Source organism: Hemiscyllium ocellatum, chromosome 6 (assembly GCF_020745735.1).
Source record: "Hemiscyllium ocellatum isolate sHemOce1 chromosome 6, sHemOce1.pat.X.cur, whole genome shotgun sequence".
Classification (NCBI taxonomy): Eukaryota; Metazoa; Chordata; class Chondrichthyes; order Orectolobiformes; family Hemiscylliidae; genus Hemiscyllium; species Hemiscyllium ocellatum.
Genome location: NC_083406.1, coordinates 9,841,415 through 9,866,007, shown reverse-complemented (window position 1 = coordinate 9,866,007; position 24,593 = coordinate 9,841,415).

Below are 24,593 nucleotides of genomic sequence, written 5' to 3'. Positions count from 1 at the left end.
AATCTCACTTGTTTGTCACACTTGCTCTTGTTATTTTTTTTTGACTCAATTTTTTTTGACTTTATGAAAGAGAGTTCGATCAATGGTTTGGATGTGAATCATTTCTGGATTAGTGGTGCTGGAAAAGCACAGCAGTTCAGGCAGCATCCAAGGAGCAGCAAAATCGACATTTCGGGCAAAAGCCCTTCATCAGGAATAAAGGCAGAGAGCCTGAAGCGTGGAGAGATAAGCTAAGGGAGGGTGGGTGTGGGGAGAAAGTTAGCATAGAGTCACAAAATGGTTGAAGAGCTTCAGGGCAGAGGAAATGACCTGGGAGTTGCAGTGGGAGAGGGACTTCCTGAGATTCTTGTGGAGAGAGGAGGCATCTTTAAGGCAGGCATCCTTGCAAGAGGATTCGCAGTAGGGTTAAAATGTGAATCATTGCTGTATCGGATCTCCAGAGTACATGGTAACACAGAATACTGGAGATTTAATTCTACTGTGCTTGGATATTAATGGGGGGGGGGGGGCACGGTGGCACTGTGGTTAGCACTGCTGCTTCACAGCGCCTGAGACCCGGGTTCAATTCCCGACTCAAGCGACTGACTGTGTGGAGTTTGCACGTTCTCCCCGTGTCTGCGTGGGTTTCCTCCGGGTGCTCCGGTTTCCTCCCACAGTCCAAAGATGTGCGGGTCAGGTGAATTGACCATGCTAAATTGCCCGTAGTGTTAGGTAAGGGGTAAATGTAGGGGTATGGGTGGGTTGCGCTTCGGCGGGTCGGTGTGGACTTGTTGGGCTGAAGGGCCTGTTTCTACACTGTAAGTAATCTAATCTAATAACTTCAAAAATCAAGTGCAATATTAATATTACCCAAGAAAAGCAATAATCTCAAACACAGCTGAAGAAACCTGCATCTGAAATAGACCAAAACCCACCCAGAATCAGTTGAAGAATTCTTGGTGTTATAATAGAAGGCATTAAGGTCTCCCTGAGGGAATGAATTAAGATTACGGTGGTTTGATAACCTTCCTTACGTATAATTAACTTGTGGTGTTATAATCTCTGAAGACAATGAGATATATCAACCAAAATGAGATCTGCAAACATACAATTCTTCAGTCAATGAAATTTCATTGATAATACCATGGGCAGAACCGTATAGAGGTCTGAACGCATTGGTTCGGGTAAGATTTGTGCCAAAACGAGACAGGAATACGATGATATCTATCACACCTCCTTGAGGAGCACCTTGCTCCATTTTTTATGAAGCGATGCAGCAAGTTTCTCACGAGGCAGCAGTGAGTTACCAATTAAAGGGGTTGTAACTTGTTAAACACATTATGAATGCTGCAACTTGGCTTATTGTTATTCCACTTCCTATCTTACCCAACATACCAAAGAAGTTAGGTGTCGGGAATTCTCAACATGGAAGTTTCAGAGCAGATCCCTGGCAACTTTCGCTCATTGTTAGTTGCAAGGTGTCTCTGTGTTGCTCAGCAACAAGGAATATCTCAGGGCACAATCCATGGAATTGAGCTGCATACATCCGTTGTCAATGGACATTGGCGTCTGGCATTTTCCAACCCCTTCTGCCCATCAATGCACCTCACAGCCTTGCAAGCCACAATGGCAACAAGCATTTAAAGGCTGTGGCAGAGACACTTTGTGGGCAGGGACTGGCACCCAGCTCATGATTGGACCAAACTGCATCGCCGGACTATTCACTTGTCTCTCTATGCCCAGTCCGTCAGTGTCTCCATGCTGACAGCCTCTCTGCCTGGCTTTGCCATGACATGATCTGTCTGTCAGGTTGGTGTTTCAGGAAAATCCAGAAGCTATTGATGCATGTCTCACTGTATTGAGGAGCATGCTCAGTCTTCATTTGCAGGACATGCCAACAATTACTCTTTGCAGATCTGAGAGTCTCCACTCAGGCTACCACAACCTGTTACTAATGGATAACTGTTGTTGTCTTCCAGACAAAGCAAAGGCAGATGCAATGTGACCAGGGCTTATGGCAAGCCCAGGAGCAGCAGCAGGTCATAGAACCATAGTAGTGAATTATAGAATCCCTCCAGTGCAGAAAGAGGTTATTCAGCCTAGTGAGTCTGCACTGAGCTTCTAACAAGCATCCAACCCAGCCCCCCGCCCGCAGCTCACCATTCCATCCCTGTATGCCACGTAGGGTTTTTGCCATGGCTAATCCACTAAGGTTGGGGAGCACAAGGCCACAGGATGTGCAGGGTCTTGGGGGAGTGGGCAAAGATTCCTGGCTCCAACTCCATTTCCTGGGGAGAAGTGAGGCGCAATGTCATCACACACTCTGCATGTTCCTGAGACACTGACAGAACTACTGTGTGGAACCTGTGGGCTGCTTCAATGGGAGGCCATCCCCTCCCAGAGACTTTGAAGGTGGCTGCCGCCATGAGCCTCTTGGCAACTGACTCCTTCCAAGGTGTGATGGGTGACCCTTGTGGGATCGCTCAGTAGTGCACCGCAGATGTATCAGGACAGTGCCCAGTGCCCAGTGCCCAGTGCCATCCGTACAAAATCACAGCACTTTGTTTGTTTCCTGACGACAAGAACGTTAGGCCTTCAGGAGGATTTCGGAACACTGCTGGCTTCCCAATCGAAGGTGCCACCGACTGTGCACACCTCATAATGTGAGGGCCATGCCATATCACTCATTAACAGAAAGGACTCCCATTCAATTCAGGTCAGTGATCCATGACTCTCTACTGGGTGGGGGTCAGGCAGCCCAGTTGGCTGTACAGTTGGTTTATGATGCAGAGTGATACCAATGAAGGGAGTTCAATTCCCATACTGACTGCAGTTACCACAAAGGTCCAACCTCTCACCTATGCCTGAAGAGTGGTGACCCTCAGGTTAAACCCCCCACCAGCTGTCCTCCCTAATGCGACAGTAGGATGATGGCAACTTCACCTTTTTACCTACACCACTTCCTGGAAGTGTGTGCCTGCTACCTTGACAGCTGCCACAGCTCCAACACCCAGGGGCCTTTCTATGTACTTCTGTGTTGGAGAGTCAAGGCACCATATGTGTCTGGTTACTGGGGGACAAGGGCTGCCGACTGCTACCCACCGCTACTTGTGGAATGCCCAAACTGAAGTGGAGTATAGATACAATGCCATGTGAGCATTGCCCAGGGTTGTGAGGGAGCAGATGATAGGGCTGTTGGTTCTGCTACTTGGATTGGTCTGGGTGGTCCCTCCAGTTCAGTTCGGACAGAGTGTGCCACATCAGCCTGGTGTACTATACTCTGTACAGTTGGAAAGCCAATGAGAATGACAATGCACTGGGTGCAAAGGAACTGGGAGAACAGGAGGAAGCTCTCCTTGTTCAAGACACAGTACAGTTCTTTTGTTTCCTGCAAATTAGTTAGGACATCTTTGATACCGTCTTCCAGTAGATGGGATTTGGGTGCAGCAGATTAACATGGATTACTAAATCATCATTGGACATAATGCCAGCATTTGTTTGAATTGCGGGAATGAACTGTTGGTTATGTTTGTATTTCTTTTTGGTGGTTGTAATAAAGGCTTGTGTTTGGATTTGTCTGAATGCTTGCCTGTATGTAATGTTCCCCTTATAGACAAGCTGCAGGTCTACAAGGTGTTAGAGTCACAGTTACCTCGGTTTTTAGATAGGATGAAGCTACGAATGGGCAAGCTATATGACATTGAGCTTGAACAGTAACAAGGGTGGAAGAAAGGGGTCAATGTGCAAGGAAATGTAAGCCTCTATACAATGACCAACATGGCTTTGTGGTATTACGTGGCTGTTGAGGGACAGTGCTGCGTTGCCAAAGTTTGTCGAGCTGCCCACTGGCCTTGTAAATTTGACACCCATATTCAGCATGCCAGTCTATCTGTGGATATCCATTGACAAGTTATTCCAGAAATTACATATAAGATGGGGCTAGAATCAATGATAAACGTTACTGAAAGGGAAAATAAGTAATTAGCGCAATATGTTTTGCCTAAATACTATGACAAATCTCACTGGGCCTTGAAGTGAGAATCCTCTAACAAAACTAGACAGTACTTACACTTAGCCAAAAACTGCAAGACTCATCCCTGTAATGCCAGATACATATCAGAGAGGAGTGTGGATTCTTTAAAACAGTTTCAATGTTAAAGCAGAAGCACTAAAAAGTCTTTGGAATGTGTGTGAAAAGTTGTGAAAGCAACACTTCCAGTTTTTAATCATTATTCTAATAATCTTGGCAATAAATCACACCCGAGGTGAGACTAACACAGTTTCATCTTATACACATCAGTATAACAGCGGCAAATTTCTCATCTATTACCGCATGTTGAGTTGGTATAGATAACGACTGCTGTTTCTTAGCATAAATGATGAGGTATACCTCTGTCCAATGTTAAGAGGAATTAGTTATATTCTTCAGAGTTTAATTGACTTGAAGCCATAGCAACACATTTTCGCATGGTTGGTAATAAGTTGTAAATTGGTGATAGGTTGTCAAGTGAGTCAAGGGAGGAAATTGCAGGACCGCTTGCAAAAATACGAAATTCCTCTCTAGCCACAAAAGGGGTGCCAGAGGGCTGGAGGACAGCCAATGTGGTACCACTATTCAAGAAGGCAGCAAGGATTAAAAAGGAAACTACAGACTAGTCAGTCCAACCTCAGTGGTGGAAAGGCTATTGGAAACAATGCTGAGGGACAGAATTAATCTGCATTCAGAAAGGCAGGCATCATTAAAGAACTGTGAGCATTGTTTTGAGAGGGAAAAGTCATTAACTGACCGCCTCGACTACATTTTCTGAGGAGGTGACCAGGTGTGTACATAAGGGTAGTGCAGTTGATGTAGTTTGACAACTTTTGATAAGGTCCCTTATGGGTGACTGAAAGCAATGATAAGAGACCATGAGATCTAAGGAAATTTAGCAAATTGAATCCACAATTGGCTGAGAGGCAGCAAGCAGACAATGATTATTGAGGGGTGTTTTTCTGACTGGAGGCCTGTGTCCAGTGGGGTCCCACAGGGGCCAATGTTGTTTGTAGCCTATGTCAACAATTTTTATATGAGTGTAGGAGGGTGATCAGTCAGTTCATAGATGACATGAAAATTTGTGGGGTAGCGAGTAAGAAAGAAAATAGCCTGGATGGAATGATCAATGGCAAATGGAATTCAATCCGGATATATTTGAGGTGATGCACTTGGACAGAACAAACAAGGCAAGGGAATACAGTATGAATAGTAGGATCCTGAGAAGCACCAGGAATCTGAGACTGCAATTGTTGTACAATTTTATTGGTCCCCTCAAGGTTAAACTATCAGGTCAGGTAGATAAAATGGTTAAGACCTGGCATGATTGGAACCATTATCAATATAATCTCATTAACTATGGCATCATTGATTAGGGTTGTTAACCTAGTCCAATTAGGGAGCCCTGACTGACGAACATAAACAGGAGATCCCTGCACACACACAACATGTGTGCTGGGGAAAAAACTAGCACTGCCGCAGTTAGGCGGTAGTGTGGGGGTAAGAAAAAGAAAAAAAAACAAAATAGAACAAGTGTCAGAGGCTCTGTTCACTCTGAGAGCTGGCTCTAAAAACAATATAAACAGGAGATTCCTGCACACACACAGCATGTGTGCTGGGGAAAAGATAAGCACTGCCGCAGTTAGGCAGTAGTGTGGGGGTTAAAGAAGGAAGAAAAAAATATATAAACAGGAGATTCAGAAAGGTTTCTTCAATGTTGGGACTGACTCTGAGCTGGCTGGTCACAGCCCATGCACTGTGCATGTGTAAATAAAGGGTGACTTGGTGCCAAGACAGAATTTAAGGGCAGAGAGTTTCTGCTGGAACTGTATAAAACATTGGTTAGGCCACTGTTAGCGTATAGTATACAGTTCAGGAATCCACATTATAAGAGGCATGTGCTCACAATAGAGAGGGTACAAGAGGAGATTTACAATGATGTTGCCTGAGCTGGAGAATTTCAGTTCAGAAGAGAGATTGGACAGACTAAGGTTGTTTTCCATAAAGTAGAGGTGATATTTTTTTAGATTAGATTAGACTTACAGTGTGGAAACAGGCTCTTCGGCCCAACAAGTCCACACCGACCCGCCGAAGCGAAACCCACCCATACCCCTACATTACCCCTTACCTAACACTACGGGCAATTTAGCATGGCCAATTCACCTGACCCGCCCATCTTTGGACTGTGGGAGGAAACCGGAGCACCCGGAGGAAACCCACGCAGACACGGGGAGAACGTGCAAACTCCACACAGTCAGTCGCCTGAGTCGGGAATTGAACCCGGGTCTTCAGGCGCTGTGAGGCAGCAGTGCTAACCACTGTGCCACCGTGCCGCCCACTGATGATTAAGATGTATCAAATTATCAAATTCATGGACAGGTTAGACTGGAGGAAATGTTTCACCTTGATTGAAGAATCAATGATTAGGGGATATAGATTTAAGGTAAGACAATAAGACTGCAAGAAACTGGAATAGGAGTAAACATTGCAGCCTCTTGGTGCAAGTCAGCTATTCAATAGGATCATTGTTGATCTAACATTCCTCATGTCCACTTTCCTGTGTTTTTCCCATAACCCTTGATTCCCCTATTGATCAAAAATTTATCTGTCTCAGCCTTTAATACACACAAGGACAAGTAAGGGGCAGGTTTCAAGGTTTAGAAGGAGATATGAAAAGACGTGTTTTACCCAGAGGGTGGATGGAACTTGTACATTCATCTCTCTTATGAAAATCTCCCATCATTTATCCAAAAAATGCACTCCCAATCAACTTTCTTCAGTTCAAATTTATACACCTAATATCTACCCTCTTCTAGTATGAGATTTTAACCATTGTTTGATTTTCATCCCTTTCCAACTTAACATTGAACCTTATTATATTAAGATCACTATTTCCCAAATGCGCCTCCACTCTGATATTCTCCACTTAGCCTGCCTCATTTCCTAGGGTCAGATCCAGCATAGTTCCTTCCTATTTCATTGTAAATCATACTTCTAGCTCTGCATAATCTATTTTATGCATCTGTCAGTCTCACACAGCCATAACCTTTTGGTACTAATATTATTCGAAAGTTATTTTTCTGAACTTAAGACCAAAATCTAAGATTTATAGTCTGGTGCTGGGAGGGAGGACTAGACTGTTGGAGGTGCTACCTTTAGTTTAGACATTAAACAGATGCTCCATCTGCTAACTAGAGAGGGCATTAATATGGCAGTATGTCTAAGAAGAGAAGAGTTGGCCCAAGTGTCCCAGCCAAATATTTTTCATGACAACTTATGTTAATGTAACATCTTTAATGTCCTGAAATGTCTGAAGGCACTTCACAGTTGTATTAAAAAACAGGATATAGCACCAAACCATATAAAGAGACAGTAAATGAATATTTCTTGACTGCATCAGGGAGGAACAAGTGCAGCTCCCTGCAATTTAAGTGTCTTCCCCCTCCCTTGTTTTGCTCATGCCTTGTACCATACAAAATAATGGTGAGTTTACTTCTGTCCCGGTGGCACAGAGGTTAGCATTACTGCCTCACAGCGCCAGAGGCCCAGGTTCAATTTTCACCTTGGACAACGGCCTGTGTGGAGTTTGCACATTCTTTCTGTGTCCCCAGTTTCCTCCCACAGTCCAAAAATGTGCAGGTCAGGTGAATTGGCCATGCTAAATTGCGCGTACTGTTAGGTGAAGGGGTAAATGTAGGGGAATGGATCTGGGTGGGTTGCTCTTTGGAGGTTCGGTGTGGACTTGTTGGGCCAAAGGGCCTGTTTCCACACAAAGTAATCTAATCATGTCCAACCACATAAGAAATGGATTTTGGCAAGCTTCCTGCCAAATAGAAATGAGAATCTGCAAGGACATTATTAAGGGTAATTTCATCAGGGCCATTGGTGTTTTGCAGCAGAAGTTCGGCTCCCCAACCTCATGGGTAGGTCCATCAGCTCAAAGCAGGTGATGGTCCAACAGCAGCTCAGTGCTGAGGTAATGGGGGTGGAGGGTGAAAAGTGTATTTTCAAGGAAAAAATGAGGCTGTGGAGAGGGAGGGCAGCCTCTGCTGCTACTGAAATTTCCTCAGAGTTTGAGTTGAGGCTCCTCTGAAGTCTCTCTGGACACTTGTATGTGTGTGACTGACGAACACCCATGGGATCTTGACCAATTTGATAAAATCCTGGTCTTTCAGCCAATTACCAAAAGCTGAGCTGAGCATTTTAAATCACGACATAATGGAAGAACGTGAGTTTGAAAGTGGGAAGAGAATTGCAGAGCCTTGGATTGAGGCAACCAAAGGCCTGGTCACCAATCTTGAAGAAATCACACTTGGAAGTCAGAACAAAAGGAGTGCTATGATGTTGTGATGGAGATTACAGAATAGACAAGGCCATGCTGGGATTTTAAAAGAAAGGGTGAGAATTTTCAAATCACAATGTTGGGTGATTGGGAGTCAATGTAGGTCAACAGACATGATTTGAAGAACAAATGGAACTTCTTACAATAAAGATTTGGGCAACAGTGTTATGGATGGCTTCAAGTTCGTAGAGAGTAGAACGTGGGAAACCAGACAAGAGTGTGTTTGGCTAATTAAGTACAGCAGTAACAATGGCATGGAAGAGGGTTCAGCAACAGATTAGCTGAAATAGGGAGGAAATCAAATGATAATGGAAAATGTGGTCTTAATGATGGCGTGGAATCAAATGTGACACCAAGTTTCTGAACAGACTTTGGTCTGAACTTTCACTACAATGGTTCACTGGACATCATTGTGAAAATGATAGTCATATATGGAAATTGGATGTCCTACCCCCAGATATAGGGCATTGCACTTCCTTGGGGACAGGAATGCATGCGTTTTGTGTGGAGGTAGACGGCTATTTAAATATACCAGCTGGCTCCATTCAAGTCACAATTTGGTCATTGAGGAGCATGAAACTTCAAGTGTGTAAGAGTGAACCTGGTAACAGTAAATCTGAACTTTTTGGGAAAGGTTGAGGGAGTTTGAGAACACCAATTAGCTGTCGCATTTCAACATATTTATTCATCTGTAACATACTTTGAAATATCCAATGATTTTGATTTTTGTATTTGGTTTGATTTATTATTGTCACATGTACTTAGTGAATATTTTTTATTTTGTGTGCACTACAGTCAGATCATACCATACAAAGTTTATAGTGTGTTAGAACAGGGTGCGGAATACAATGTTACAGCTACAGAGAAGGTGCACAAAAAGCAAGATCGAGAGAAGGACGTGGAAGCTTAGGAGGATGCTGCCTGGTCTTGATGGCACTGGCTATGAGGAAAGATTAAAAGGACTAGGATTGTTTTCACTGGAAAGACAGCGGCTGAGAGGAGACCTGATAGAGAGCTACACAATTATGGGAGCCACAGATAGGTTGGATAGTCAGAGGCGTTTCCCCAGGGTTGAAGTTTCAATTGCAAGGGAGTACAGGTTCAAAATGAGAGGGGGAAAGTTTAAGGGAAATTTATGAGGGAAGTTTTCCATACAGAGTGGTAGAAGCCTGGAATGCATTAGCAGAAAAGGTGGTGGAAGCAGGGACATTGTTGACATTTAAGAGGCATCTGGATGTTTACATGAATAGGGAGGGAATAGAGGGATACAGACTGAACAAGGGCAGAAGGTTTGTTTTTCAGTTTAGTTAGGGCATGATGATCAGCACAGGCTTGGAGGGACGAAGAGCCTGATCCTGTGCTGTACTTCTCTTTTTGGTTGGCATTAGTTTTGAAATTTGAATTGAATTTATTGTCGCGTGTACCGAGACACAGTGAAAAGCTTTGTCTTTTGAGCAATACAGGCAGATCATAGAGTTAAGTAGCATAGATAGTAAATAATAGGTAAACAGCAGCAAAATCAAAAACACAGGTCCAGGCGAATGTATTAGAGGGGTATATTCAGAAGTCTAATAACAGCGGGGAAGGAGCTGTTCTTGAACCTGTTGGTATATGTGTTCATACTTGTGTTAAACATGAAGCATGTGTTTAATGGTCATGAAAAGCACTAGATAATTGGAATCCTTTTTTTCTTTATTCCCGCCTTTCTCTCTCCCTTAAACTTCTTCCCTCTTACAGCATTCCTCCCTTGGTTCTTTCCTTCCTTCCTCTTTCTCTCTTGCCATTAAACCAAGGCCTTGTTTGCATGTGTGTTTGCATGGACATAAATGGTTCTAAGCAGTAGTTGAAGAAAGACTAAAGAAAGGAAAACAAATTATTAAAAACAAAAGAACATAAGAAATTGAAACAGGAACCTCAATTATTCAAAAAGATCAATATTAAATGGTGGACTGTCTCTGTTAGCTCTGAGTTCCATGAACCTGCACCAGCAGAAATATTCACATATATGCATGGTTGAGATAGATAGATCTTTCATCTCTGGCAGATCAAGAGAGATGGACATTGAGGAAGGAAGCAAAATTGGGATCGTAGATCAGCCATAATCATCTTTAAATAATGGAACAGACTTGGGGACCAAAATGTCTACTCCGATTAGTTATGCACATCGATTCTAAAAAGTTTTATTTTAATTCATAGATGTAACTGTCAGTAATGGAGTGAGGGGACAAGGGACAAATCAAAATCCACTGTTAAGGGAGGTGATGGCATTGTGGCATTATCTCTGGAATGTCAATCCAGAGACCCCAATTCAAATCTTGCCATGCAGATGTTGGAATTTAAATTCAATAAAAATCTGGAATTAAGGACTTAATTCGGACCATGAATCAAGTGTGTGTGTGTATGTGTGTGTTGGGGCCGGGGGGGGTGGGGGTGGGGGGTGGGGGGGGGGGGTGGGGGAGCGTAGTCCCCAGTATGGCTCATTAATGCCATGCAGGGAAGGAAATTTGCAATCTTCACCTGGTCTGGTCACTCCCGACCCCAGCAATGTGATTGATTCTTCATTACCCTCTGGCAATTAGGGATGGGCAATAAATGCTGCCCTGGCCAGCAATACCCTCATCCCAAATGAATAAAAAGTAAATTAAGCCTGATTGCCAAGCAGTTATTCCAGAAACAGTTTAAAGAGTATTAGTGATAATTAAGTTTCATTTGAAGAATTATGTTTGCTTCTTTTGTGCAGATGCATAATGATGCACGAAGGATCATATTTTCAATTAACAAGATCATGTTTTCCTCCACCCAACCTCTGGTCACAAGAACTCACAACCCTGAAATTAGCCCACTTTAACAAGACTTTCTCCCAGAGCAGAACTTTACATGTGGGTATTGTGTTGTGTTTTTTTAGGCCTTCCCATTTATTGCACCCACAGATATTGTCTACTCTCAAAACAAAAACAAACTCCCATTCAGTGAAGGAAATGTTAATGTGTTAGGGTAGCACAGTTGTTAACAATGTTGCCTCACAGTGCGAGAGACCTGGGTTTGGTTCCAGCCTTGGATCACTTTGTGTGTGGAGCATCCCACCCAGACCCCACCCTATAACCCCATATTTACCATGGCTAACCCTCCTAGCTTATATATCCTTGGGCACAACGGACCAATTAGCATGGCCAATCCAGCCAGTTTATGTATCTTCAGACAGTGAGAGGGAACCCCACACAGACACGCGGAGAACATACAAACTCCACACAGATAACCTTAGAAACCCTACAGTGTGAAAATAGGCCTTACGGCCCAACAAGTCCACACCGACACTCTGAAGAGTATCCTACCCAAACCCATTCCTCTAAACTTACCCCTAACTAATGCACCTAATCTACACATCCCTGAACGTTATGGGCAATTTACCTAACCTGCATATCTCTGGATTGTGGGAGGAAACCGGAACACCCAGAGGAATCCCGCACAGACACTGGGAGAATTTGCAAGTTCCACACAGACAGGCTAGAATCAAACCTGGGACCCTGGTGCTGTGAGGCAGCAGTGCTAACCACTGAGCCACCATGCCGCCACCTGAAGCTGGAATTGAACCTGGGTCTCTGGTGCTATGAGGCGATAGTGTTAACCATCAAGCTGGCTGCTGAAGAGAAAAGGATTTATCTCCAAGTTTATGCTTCCCTTGTGCTACCTTCTGCCATTTTCTGAACTCTACAATGGCTAAGTCTGTCTCATCTTTCTTTGATGTTATTGCTTTTATAGCTCCTGCTGATTGGGTTCTAACGGTGACACCAGTCCTGCCTGATTTGGTGTTTTCTCCCACTGGAGCTTCTAACTCCCATCCTACCCAGCTGTTAAAGGGCTATATTGCTCTCTGACCTCCATACCCAAATTAGGTGACAATGTCATGACTTTGCTGATGTTGGTAAGATTTTGGGCAAAGACTCTGAATTTGGTGCATTGGAGAATTGAAGATGAGCAGGGAAGCATAATTTGTGGGGGAAATAACCTAATAGTATTACCACTGGACTGTTAATCCAGAGACCCGGCTAATGTTCGGCAGAACAGGGCTGTGGGAGACGGTGGAATTTGAATTCAATTTTTAAAAATGGAATCAAGAGTCTCAAGATGACCATGAAGCCATTTTTGATTGTTGGAAAAACCCATCTTATTTATTAACTTCCTTTAGGGAAGGAAACTGCCATCCTAACCTGGTCTGGCCTATATGTGATTCCAGGCCCACTAACCAGAACTCCATCAATAAACACATCGATTTAGATCCTATTCACGTTCCCTTGAAAAAAAAGAACTGGAAATGACATCACCCACCTTAAGAAACCAAGATCTATAAATAAAGAGGCGGGACATACCACCAGCACTTCACCAGAGATTCTCACTGATGATGTTACCTCATCGTGGTGACAAAACATGTGGAAACAAACCTTCCAGTTCAGTGAGCTAACTTACAGACTTAGCATCCACCTGAGCTACAAATCTTCTTAAAATTGTGGTAACTTTTAACTGTCATCTGAACAAGTGGGGACAGGCAATCAATGATGGCCTAGCCAGAGACACCTTCATTCCATAGATGAATAATAAAAAAATGTTGATGAATGTATATTTACACATTCGGTGAGATTTTTGAGCAAGATCAAAATTGTATAGGGAGTAACTGAGGAGGTCCAGAGGATGATCAGAGAGTTTCTAAGTATACTTTCTTAGCGACAAAAATGTACTGAAAGATTTCAGTAGCAGACAAAATAAGGTGGTGATAGAGATGGCAATCTTATACAGATGGATGATCACTGGCTTGCTGTTGGCTGTGACATGAACTTTAGAATTCAGCTGAGGATCAAACCTGGCATTGTGGGTGTACACTACCTGGTGTAGTCAAAAGAGCAGCTGGAGAGTCGGACAGACTTAGTGACAACTGATATTAGTCTGGAATGCAGCTGTAATACTTACCAGTGTCTGATTCTAGCCTGAACCCTTCAGCAATATGATTAAATGGGAACAAGAGCACAGTGGGACAAATGTATGTTACATGAGATTCAAGCACATGGATTGTACAAAGGGTATAAACAGGGATCTTTTGTTCCACTGCCATCATTTTTTTATCAACATTTATTGAAAGGTTTAATTCAGAGAAAGAAATTATTTGCAATGGACGTCATGGATGATGCTTCACATCCACCAAGAGACCATGGATGATGTGGAGTCTGTGTGGGTGGAATTGAGGAACAACAAAGGCAAAAAAACCATAATTGGAGTTGTGTACAGACCTTCTAACAGTGGTCAGGACCAGGGGCGCAACATGTACCGGGAAACAGAGAAGGCAAGGTCACGGTGATCATGGGAGACTTCAATATGCAGGTGGACTGGGTAAATAATGTTGCCAGTGGATCCAAAGAAAGGGAATTCATGGAATGCTTACAGGATGGCTTTTTGGAACAGCTTGTCATGGAGCCCACAAGGGAGCAGGCTATTCTGGACCTAGTGCTTTGTAATGAACCAGACTTTATAAAAGATCTAAAAGTAAGGGAACCCTTAGGAAGCAGCGATCATAATATGGTAGAGTTCAGTCTGCAGTTTGAAAGAGAGAAGGCAAAATCAGATGTAATGGTGTTACAGTTAAATAAAGGTAATTATGAGGGCATGAGAGAGGAACTGACAAAAATAGACTGGATGCAGAGCCTAGTAGGGAAGACAGTAGAGCAAAAATGGCAGGAGTTTGTGGGTATAATTGAAGACACGGTACAGAGGTTCATCCCCAAGAAAAGAAAGATTATCCAGGGAGGGATTAGATAGCCATGGCTGACAAAGGAAGTCAGGAAATGTATTAAAGAAAAAGAGAGATCCTATAAAGTGGCCAAGAGCAGTGGGAAATCAGAAAATTGGGAAGGTTACAAAAACAGAGGATAACAAAGAGAGAAATAAGGAAGGAGAGGATCAAATATGAAGGTAGGCTAGCCAGTAATATTAGGAATGATAGTAAAATTTTCTTTGAATACATAAGAAACAAATGACAGGCAAAAGTAGACATTGGGCCACTTCAAACTGATGCGGAAGCCTAGTGATGGGAGATAAGGAAATAGCTGGAGAACTTAATAAGTACCTTGCATCAGTCTTCACAGGGGAAGACATGAGTAATATCCCAACAATTAAAGGGAGTCAGGGGGCTGAGTTGAGTATGGTTGCTGTTACAAAAGAGAAAGTGCTAGAAAAGCTAAAAGGTCTTAAAATTGATAAATCTCCTGGCCCCGATGGGATACATCCTAGAGTTCTGAGAGAGTTGGCTGAGGAAATAGCGGAGGCATTGGTTGAGATCTTTCAAAAGTCACTGGAGTCAGGGAAAGTCTCAGGTGATTGGAAGATCACTGTTGTAACCCCCTTGTTCAAGAAAGGATCAAGACAAAAGATGGAAAATTATAGGCCAATTAGTCTAACCTCAGTTGTTGGTAAAATTCTAGAATCCATCATTAAGGATGAGGTTTCTAAATTCTTGGAAGAGCAGGGTCTGATTAGAACAAGTCAACATGGATTTAGTGAGGGGAGTAGTGACAAACCTATTGGAATTCTTTGAAGAGGTGACAAGTAGGTTATACCAGGGAAACCCAGTGGATGTGGTATATCTAGACTTCCAAAAGGCCTTTGATAAGGTGCCACACGGGAGGCTGCTGAGCAAGGTGAGGGCCCATGGTGTTTGAGGTGAGCTACTGGTATGGATTGAGGATTGGCTGTCTAACAGAAGGAAGAGAGTTGAGATAAAAGATTCTGTTTCAGAATGGCAGCCGGTGACAAGCTGTGTCCCGCAGGGTTCAGTGTTCACATTATATATTAATGATCTGGGTGAAGGGACTGGGGGCATTCTAGCGAAGTTTGCCAATGATACGAAGTTAGGTGGACAGGCAGGTAGTACTGAGGAAGTGGGCAGGCTGCAGAAGGATCTAGACAGTTTGGGAAAGTGGTCCAGGGAATGGCTGATGGAATTCAACGAGAGCAAATGCGAGGTCTTGCACTTTGGAAAAAGAATAAAAGCATAGACTACTTTCTAAACGGTGAGAAAATTCGTAAAGCCAAAGTACAAAGGGATCTGTGAGTGCTAGTCGAGGATTCTCAAAAGGTAAACATGCAGGTTGAGTCCGTGATTAAGAAAGCGAATGCAATGTTGTCACTTATCTCAAGAGGTTTGGAATATAAAAGCACCGTTGTGCTACTGGGACTTTATAAAGCTCTGGTTAGGCCCCATTTGGAGTACTGTGTCCAGTTTTGCTTCCCACACCTCAGGAAGGACATACTGGCACTGGAACGTGTCCAGCGGAGATTCACACAGATGATCCCAGGAATGGTTGGTTTAACATACGAGGAACGGCTGAGGGTCCTGGGATTGTATTCATTGGAGTTTAGAAGATTAAGGGGAGACTTAATAGAAACTTACAAGATAATACATGGCTTGGAAAGGGTGGACGCTAGGAAATTGTTTCTGTTAGGCGAGGAGACTAGGACCCGTGAACACAGCCTTAGAATTAGAGGGCGTCAATTCAGAACAGAAATGCGGAGACATTTCTTTAGCTAGAGAGTGTTGGGCCTGTGGAATTCATTGCCGCAGAGTGCAGTGGAGGCCGGGACGCTAAATGTCTTCAAGGCAGAGATTGATAGATTCTTGATGTCACGTGAAATTAAGGGCTACGGGGAGAATGCAGGTAAGTGGAGTTGAAATACCCATCAGCCATGATTGAATGGCGGAGTGGACTCGATGGGCCGAATGGTCTTACTTCCACTCCTATGTCTTATGGTCTTATGGAGAGCTTAACTCTAATTGGGAAGCAGAGTTCCATTTATAGAACCTCTAGTGCTTATCTTCCATGATCACATGAACAAGAAGACCTTGTCTTCAGACATGAGGGGGTTCTTCCACTGCTTGTGGCCTTTCAAACTCAGAAGTTTTGTCCAGGTGGTTTTAGCTAGTAGCTGTCACCATCCTGAATAAGTTATGATCCTGACTTGGAAATATATCTCATTCCTTCACTGTAGCTAGGTCAAAATCCTGGAATTCCCTTCCCAACAACATTGTGGGTCTACCTACAGCATAGGAGAAAGTGAGGACTGCAGATGCTGGAGATCAGAGTGGAGAGTGTGGTGCTGGAAAAGCACAGCAGGTCAGGCAGCATCCAAGGAGCAGGAGAACTGACATTTCTGGCAAAAGCCCTACCTACAATGCAGGTCTACTTACAGCAGTTCAAGAAGACCTTGGTGCTGACCATCTTATCATTGATCTCCATCCATGTCCATTTCATCCAATGATCTGGTCCTATCCTCGCATCTCAAAAGAAATGGATTTACCTCCAAGTTTATGCCACCTGGTAAAGCATTCCATCACCATTTAAAGGGGCAATTGAGATGGACAATAAATGCTGGCCCAACCAGTGACACTCTTGTGTCATGAATGAAATTATAAGAAAGCTGTTCACCCACCCCACTGCTGTTTCTCAGTTCTCATGCCATTGTCTGAGCTGCTGCACACTGTGACTCCATAGTCCTGGACGTCTGCTCCTCCCCCTGCTTCTTGCCCTGATTTCCTTCATTCTCTGCATGAAACTTCTGGTCCTTCCTCTTCTTCAGTCCAATCTGGGCTCCAAGCCATGCTCTCATCTTCTACAGCCTGCTCTCCAAGCTCAAACTCTGACCCCTGCCTGTTGAAGAAGTTAGTCAAAAGGCGTGGTGCTGGAAAAGCACGTCCGGTCAGGCAGCATCTGAGGAGCAGGATGATCGATGCTTTGAGTATAAGCTCTTCATCAGGAACATGTGTGGGGAGGGCGGGTTGGGGAGGCAAGAGGCTGAGAGATGAATTGGAGGGGGTGGGGATGGGGGAAAGGTAGCTGGGAATGCGATAGGTAGATGGAGGTGTGGGCTGATGGTAGTAGCTCGGAGAGGAGGGTGGAGCAGATAGTTGGAAAAGAGGATGGACAGGTAGGACAGTTCAAGAGGGTGATGCCGAGTTGGAAGGTTGGATCTGGGATAAGGTTGGGGGAGAGGAAATGAGGAAACTGGTGAAATCAACATTGATCCCATGTGGTTGGAGTGTCCCAAGGTGGAAGGTGAGGTGTTCACCCTCCAGGAGTTGGGTGAATATGATTTGGCAGTGGAGGAGGTCCAGGACTTGCATGTGGAGTGGGAGGGGGCGTTGAAGTTCTCGGCGACAGGGTGGTGGATTTGTATGTCCCAATGGTATTCTCTGAAATGTTCCGTAAGTTGGCGTTCTGTCTCTCCAATGTAGAGGAGACCACATTAAGAGCAACGGGCTCAGTGTGTGGATGTGGAAGGATCCTTTGGGGCCTTGGACAGAGGTGAGGGGGCGGTGTGGGTGCAGGTTTTGACCTTTTGCTTTTGACCTGAAGGGTTTCACAGGACTGAGGATGTCCGCCGCCCGGAATCCTCCAGGATTGAGACTCCGTGTCCAGCATCCGGTCTCATGCTGATGGTTGTGTTTGGGACATCGGTCCACTCACCCTCCTGGTGAGTGGCGAGGTTTGATGGTGGCGAACTATCTGCTCCACCCTCCTCTCATATCAGTGCGTGATCTGCAGTTCCTTCTGTTGCATGGAAAAAGCATATTGCTCATAAATAGTTTGAAAGCTTAGAACAAGAGCTGAAAATAAGCAGAAAATTCATGTGGAAACTGAGAGGAGTAGTGATGAGAGTAGAAAGATAGTGGTGGGGCACTGGCTGTTTATGCTAACTACTGTGGCAAGGTTTTAGAAAGAGAAAAAAGCAATACTCCTTAGTTATTTGAAAACTAGGCTTGTTTGGATAGTGTAACTTATGGCGAATTTTCATTTCTTCACCTCCTCCCTCTGAGAAAATTCAAGCATCCACATTCCTATGGACGTAGGATGATGCGCATTTGTACTTTCATCAGCTTCATAACTAACTTTCAATGTGTAACTGTTTAGAAGAGACATAATCTTTATAGAGCGCTTAGAAAAGAATCCCAAATCTAAAACTTGTATTTTGTAGAGGCAAGAGCTTATCTTCCATGTTATGGTATTTACACTAATCCCTCGATCTTATTCCTCGGTTCACCTGCATCGATTTCAAGTTTTTATGTTAAGTTCGAAACAATAGATAGAGCTTTCAAATAAATATGAGGTTTTAAAGTCATTTCCTCTTTCAGAATATCGGTGCGTGATCTGCAGTTCCTTCTGTTGCATGGAAAAAGCATATTGCTCATAAATAGTTTGAAAGCTTAGAACAAGAGCTGAAAATAAGCAGAAAATTCCTCAAATGATCTCATCGTCTGTCCATGATATAAATCTCCAGTTTTATCAGCTCCGCAAAATGACTGTTTCTTTTACAGTCTTAAATGTTGCATTTTCCCACAAAACAACCGACACTGATTAAACCTTCCTGTTGTCCTGAGGGTCTTTTGTAAAAATAGACATGTGAAAGTTTTATGCCAGAGTTTTCTGGCATCATTTTTCTTCATGATACCATAAGTTATTTGATATATTGCCAATGTGTTGGGCGTTGGGGTTGGGGGGCGTGTGGAGGGGAGGGTGGAGTTGAAGGGGTGAAAAGCCGGACTGGTAAATTTACAAATCATGTGTTGCAAGCAGGCAATATCTTGCTGAGATGGTGGGGGGCGCTGTTCTCAGGTTGGGACTCACGATGATAGTGGGGGGTGGGGAGCATCAGGTTGGGAGCAAGGGCATGGGTGTGACTGCCCGGTCCCCACATAGTCCAGTGAATATCTTTGACTGAACAGTAGGGATGGCATAGTGGCTCAGTGTTTAGGACTGCTGCCTCACAGCGCCAGGGATCTGGGTTCACTTTCACCCTCCGTTTACTGTCCGTGTAGAGTTTGCAGAGATAGAGTGAGTGTGAGATGACTGATGGAAGAATTGAGAAGGTCATTGCTCTTCTTTGTGACATTGCTGGCCATTCCTCCAGACTGCAATGACCTGGGTGGCAACCTCTCATCAGGCTGCCCGTGCCTGGTGTCATAACCTCTGCTACCTGTCCTCTCCGGCAGACTCCCCTCTACTTGGCCACCCCCTCCACCAGGTAGAGAATTGTAGCACCATCTTCCCCTTCTCTGATACCTTCTGAGTGCCCACCACTGAGCTGGGCAGAGCGTGAATTGCAGCACTTATCCAGGGCACAGTGACTTTTTAAACACGGTGTGGGCACCATTGCCACTGATCTTTTGGCTGATGTCGAGTGGTGGTGAGATTTTCTGGGGAAAGTGCATGTTTGAATGGGGCTAGAATTGGACACAAGGGATAGATAATTAATGAAGCAAGTTTGGTAACATACAACAAGAGATCTCGTAAGGTCTTAAAATGAGAAATCCTCCAAACAAAAATACTCCGCAGGACTGAAACTTAGCCAAAATAAAATAAGCTGCAGCCTGAAGTGGGACTGTCCACAGAGGCCATGCCCATTTGTCCAAGATTGCCACCCAACCAAAGTTGGCGCTGTAAATCAGGAAAAGATCTGTGAAATCTCAGAGATATAACGATCCTTCCCATTGCAACTTAATGATCGCAAGGTTTTTGTACAGGGAGTGTTGATCAGTGTTTAAATCACTGATTTTATTGCTGGGCACAATAATTTCTTGGTGAGTGAGAGAGTCTTGACTGATTTACATCTGAACACGGAAACCAATCCAATGCTTTTTCAGTAACGTGTGTACGACATACATTCCAAAGTTCCCTGTTTCATGCATCTTAGGTCTTATTTCAGAGTGTGAGAATTATTGGGCGTTTAGCTTGTGTAAGTGCCTGAAATCAATCTTTTCTCAGCTAAGGGACTTAGCTGAAGAGTAAACAATGGCAGTCATGATAAAAACAAAGTTGAGAGGTATCAAAGAAGACAAAATGTACCAAAGGTCATGATGGAGGTGGAACATTTTGTATATCAACAACCTGCAGTCTATTTGCATTTGAATTCAGCACCAGTGTTGACAGCAGTCATTTCCTGATGAAGGGCTTATGACTGAATCGTTGATGCTCCTGCTCCTCCAATGCTACCTGACCTGCTGTGCTTTTTTAGCTTCACAGTTTTTGCCTCTGTCCGCAGTCATTGCCCAGTGTCAGCCCAGGGTTTGGAATAAGCTACTTAAATTGAACATTCAGTGACATTTTTAAGAAGGTGTTCGATTTGATCTAATGGCCTTAAAGGATAGAAGGAGAAAGCAGGACCAGGGAGTTGGACGAAAACTGAAAATGCTTGAGATCACAGCAGGGCAGGCATTATCTGTAGGAAGAGAGCAAGCTGAAGTGTCGAATCTAGATGACTCTTCATCAGAGCTGACGTGAAGTGTGGGCAATGTTTATGCAAATTCGGAGAATGGCAGAACAATGATGTGTCCAACTGTCAGACTGGAAAGAACAGGCAGTCCCACTGGGGTGGGGGGAGGGAAGAGAGAATATGGTAACAGAGATTGTAACAGGTAAGGCTAAAAGAAAGGGAAGAAATGAAGGTGATTTCATAATCTGAAGGTGTTGAACCTGACCCGTCACCCCAGTGGGACTGTCTGTCCTTTCCAGTCTGGCAGTTAGTTAGACACACCATTTTTCTGCCATTCTCACATCCTGATATTGCATAAATGCTGCCTCCTTCACACTTTGCGTCAGCTCTGATGAAGAGTCATCCAAATTTGAAACGTTAACTTGCTCTCTCTCCACAGGTGTTGCCTGGCATGCTGTGATCTCCAGTATTTTTTGTTTTCAGTATAGATTCCGGCATCTGCAGTAATTAGTTCCTACTGAGTTGGATGATCAGCAATGATCATGTTGAATGGTGGAGCGGGCTCAAAGAGCTGAACGCCCGATCCCTGCCGCTATTTTCTATGTTTCTACCCTTTAACTCAATCAACAACTGTAGGTGTGTTGATCCATGAGGTGGCTGATTGCTTGCACCATAACAATAGATAATAGGACCCAATAGCCTGAAGATTAAATTGTGGTTCAGCCAATAAGAAAGTTATCAGCTTCTGGGATACAGCGGAGAATTAAAATTTTAGAGAAAATGTTTTGACTGGTGGTCCCAGTTGACACCTCATACCAGAAACTACTGGAAATTTATTTAAAAACTGGCATACATTTCCATAATATATAGCATTCATTGACTAGTAACATGTAATTCTGAGATGTCAGTATGCATGTTGTTCATATTAATAATGTCTTAGAACATAACTTGGGCAGTGCCCAGGCAAGTGTTCTGTTGGTTTAGGTGCTATCACTGATTTAATTCATTGAAACTGACACTCAGGTAAAAATATCTGAAATGCTTCATATTTCAGACAAATTATTTTACTTTAAAAATTTCTCAGCTTTTACAACAACATTTTCTGAGCTTCCTTGATATTTTTTCAGGCTTTAAATATTTTAAACCTTCACTTCTGTTCAAATTCTAATCACAATTAATAAATATTTATTCATAATTTGGTACGAGGCGAGCTTTTCTGCCCATGAATTATAAATTAATGGTGATATTAATCCTCACCGTAATGAGCTGGGTGGATGGGGAAGGAGGATTGGGAGTTACATAAGCCAGTGGAGACGCGAAGGTATTAGGAAGATCCTTATTCGAGTGTCATCAATCACAAAGACTTCCTGAGCAATAATAGTGGCTCGGAAATCTAGACCTTCCCACATCAGAAGCAAAGAATGCACTTCAGGAAGTTTATTGGTCTGCAGTCGCAATTTTCTGTGAATTGCAGTCATTGGATCATCACGGTCCAACAACTGCTCTTACTATACATCTGCTGGAATGGGGCACTCCTTCTGAATATATCTTGTGTCTTTGACCTTTGTACACCTTTTAAGGATTGCGCAACTGAAAGAATGTTAGATGTACTTAAGCTTAAGTTACAGCAATCTTGTTTTCCACTGTATTTTTGGTACAATCACTTGCTTAGATGGCCATGTTTTCAATTGTTAGCTTGCTTGTAGGCTGTACCACTTTTTAATCAGTCCAATGATCATTTGTTCAGTTGCCACGCATGTTGAAGTAACGTGATGTGTGCCTTTAATCCAAATTTCATTAGTTTTTCTTGCCAATTTCTCCCTTTCCTAGACTGCAGAAAACATTTGGCATTATTTTTCCAGGATGAGATTGTGAGTGCTTACTAAATAACAACAAAAACTGGAATTCTGATTATTTTCTTTCCCTCCAATGGGAATACTGAAGTTGTTGCTACATCATGAATGCATATATCAATATTCTCAGCAACTGAGCAGCACACTGAATGAATTGGTTCAAATCACATTCTTGGGGCAGTGAAATTTTCAACAGCAAGCAAGTTTTTAAAATCTATTTATGTTATATTTATTCTAAATATATCGCCTGATTGTGCAGCTCAGGCAATCACTTGCAAGTTGTAGTTATTTTGTATTGTTTCCTCTTCTGGCTGTTTCTAGGTATAGGTTGTAATTATACAATTATTCAGTGTTTAATGAGGTCTGTTTGTGAACTATTCTGTGTTCTGTCTGCGATCAGAGCTGATCTCCAGCATTTCCAATCCTCACTTTCTGTCTGCGATCAGTCAGGCCAGTTTGTGCGGTTACAGAGTAAATTCGTCTAAATTGCAAGCAGGCAGCTGGACAGATGAAAGTGGTCATTTTATAGGTCATGTAAAGAAGGACAAGGGCAGCAAATAGTGGGAACATTACCACCTACAAATTCTTCTCCGAACTACTTACCATCCAAACTTGTGTTCCTTCCATGTTGTTGGGTCAAGATGATGAAACTCTCTAGCAGGATTGTGGCTCTAACTACACCAAATAGAGTCATAGTCAGAGAGATGTACAGCATGGAAACAGACCCTTTGGTCCAACCCGTCCATGCCGACCAGATATCCCAACCCAATCTCGTCCCACCTGCCAGCACCCAGCCCATATCCCTTCAAACCCTTCGAATCATTTATTCATTCTCTAGCTATTTTACTTAACTTTGCTTCAACTCAATTAATTTATTGAATGGTCTTGATTACAAGAAATTTACAGCAATCTACTCAGCAGCACACCTTGAAGCAGATTGGCTTAACATGAACCTGCAATGTTAATTTACATTACACATTCTGGATCTAGGAGATTTTGACAAATTAATCTGCAGTCCCAAAAATTATGATCACTACCAGTTGGAGTCTAGAACCAGAAGTCACAATTTAAAAATGAGGGAGATGTCATTTAAGTCTGAGATGAGAAGAATGTATTTACTCAGAGCTGTGAACCTTGGTATTCTGTCAAGGGGCTGTGTGTGTGTGTGTGTGTGTGTGTGTTTGAATTTGTTGGAAATAGGGATTAATTCATTTCTGATAACCTGTGAAGTACAGGGTTATGCAATGTAGTAAGTAAAAACCATTGAAATGATTGATCAGTCACAATCATCCAAAACATCAACTTCACCTCCTGATGCTGCCTGACTTGGTGTATTCTTCCAGCCTCCTGCCTGTCTGCTTTGGATTCCAGCATCTGTAGTTTTTGTGTCTCTACATGAAGTGGCAAGGCAGATTCAATGTGCTGAATGGCCTATTCTGGTTGATATCATGATTGTGATCACTCTTCCCTCCGGTATAGATGTCACAGAACCCCTACAGTGGAAACGGGCCCTTTGGCCCAACAAGTCTGCACCGACCTTCCGAAGATTAACCCACCCAAACCCATTCCCCTACATTTACCTGACGCTAATGCTCCTAACATACATATCCCTGGACACTATGAGCAATTTAGCTAATTCACCTAACTTGCACATCTTTGAATTGAGAGGAAAGTGGAGCACTAGGAGGAAATGCACACAGACATGGGGACAATATGCAAACTCCACACAGATAGCTGCCAGAGGCTGGAATTGAACCCTGGATTGCAGTAGTTCAAGAAGGCAGCTTATCACCACCTTCTCAAGGGCAACTAGAAATGGGCAATAAATCCAAATTATGTGAGGCAACATCCATGAGTGAAAACTGAATAAAAGAAGGCTCTTGTTTGGACATAGAAACTGGTATGAGCTCTCAAATGTCTGAGGCCTAAAACATAACAATTCGTAGCAGAGATGGACAATGGTTGACAGGTAACAAACCCAGTGCTTTTCCTTTGTTTGCCTGAAAGCCTGTACTGTGGAATCAATGCATTTTGGGAATGGAGACCTACATTTTCACCAGAAGGACATGGCACTGCCCTTTAAGAAGGCAATGCTTGTACATTGTATGAGAGGAGAAGGTGAGCAAGTACTCGACAGCTC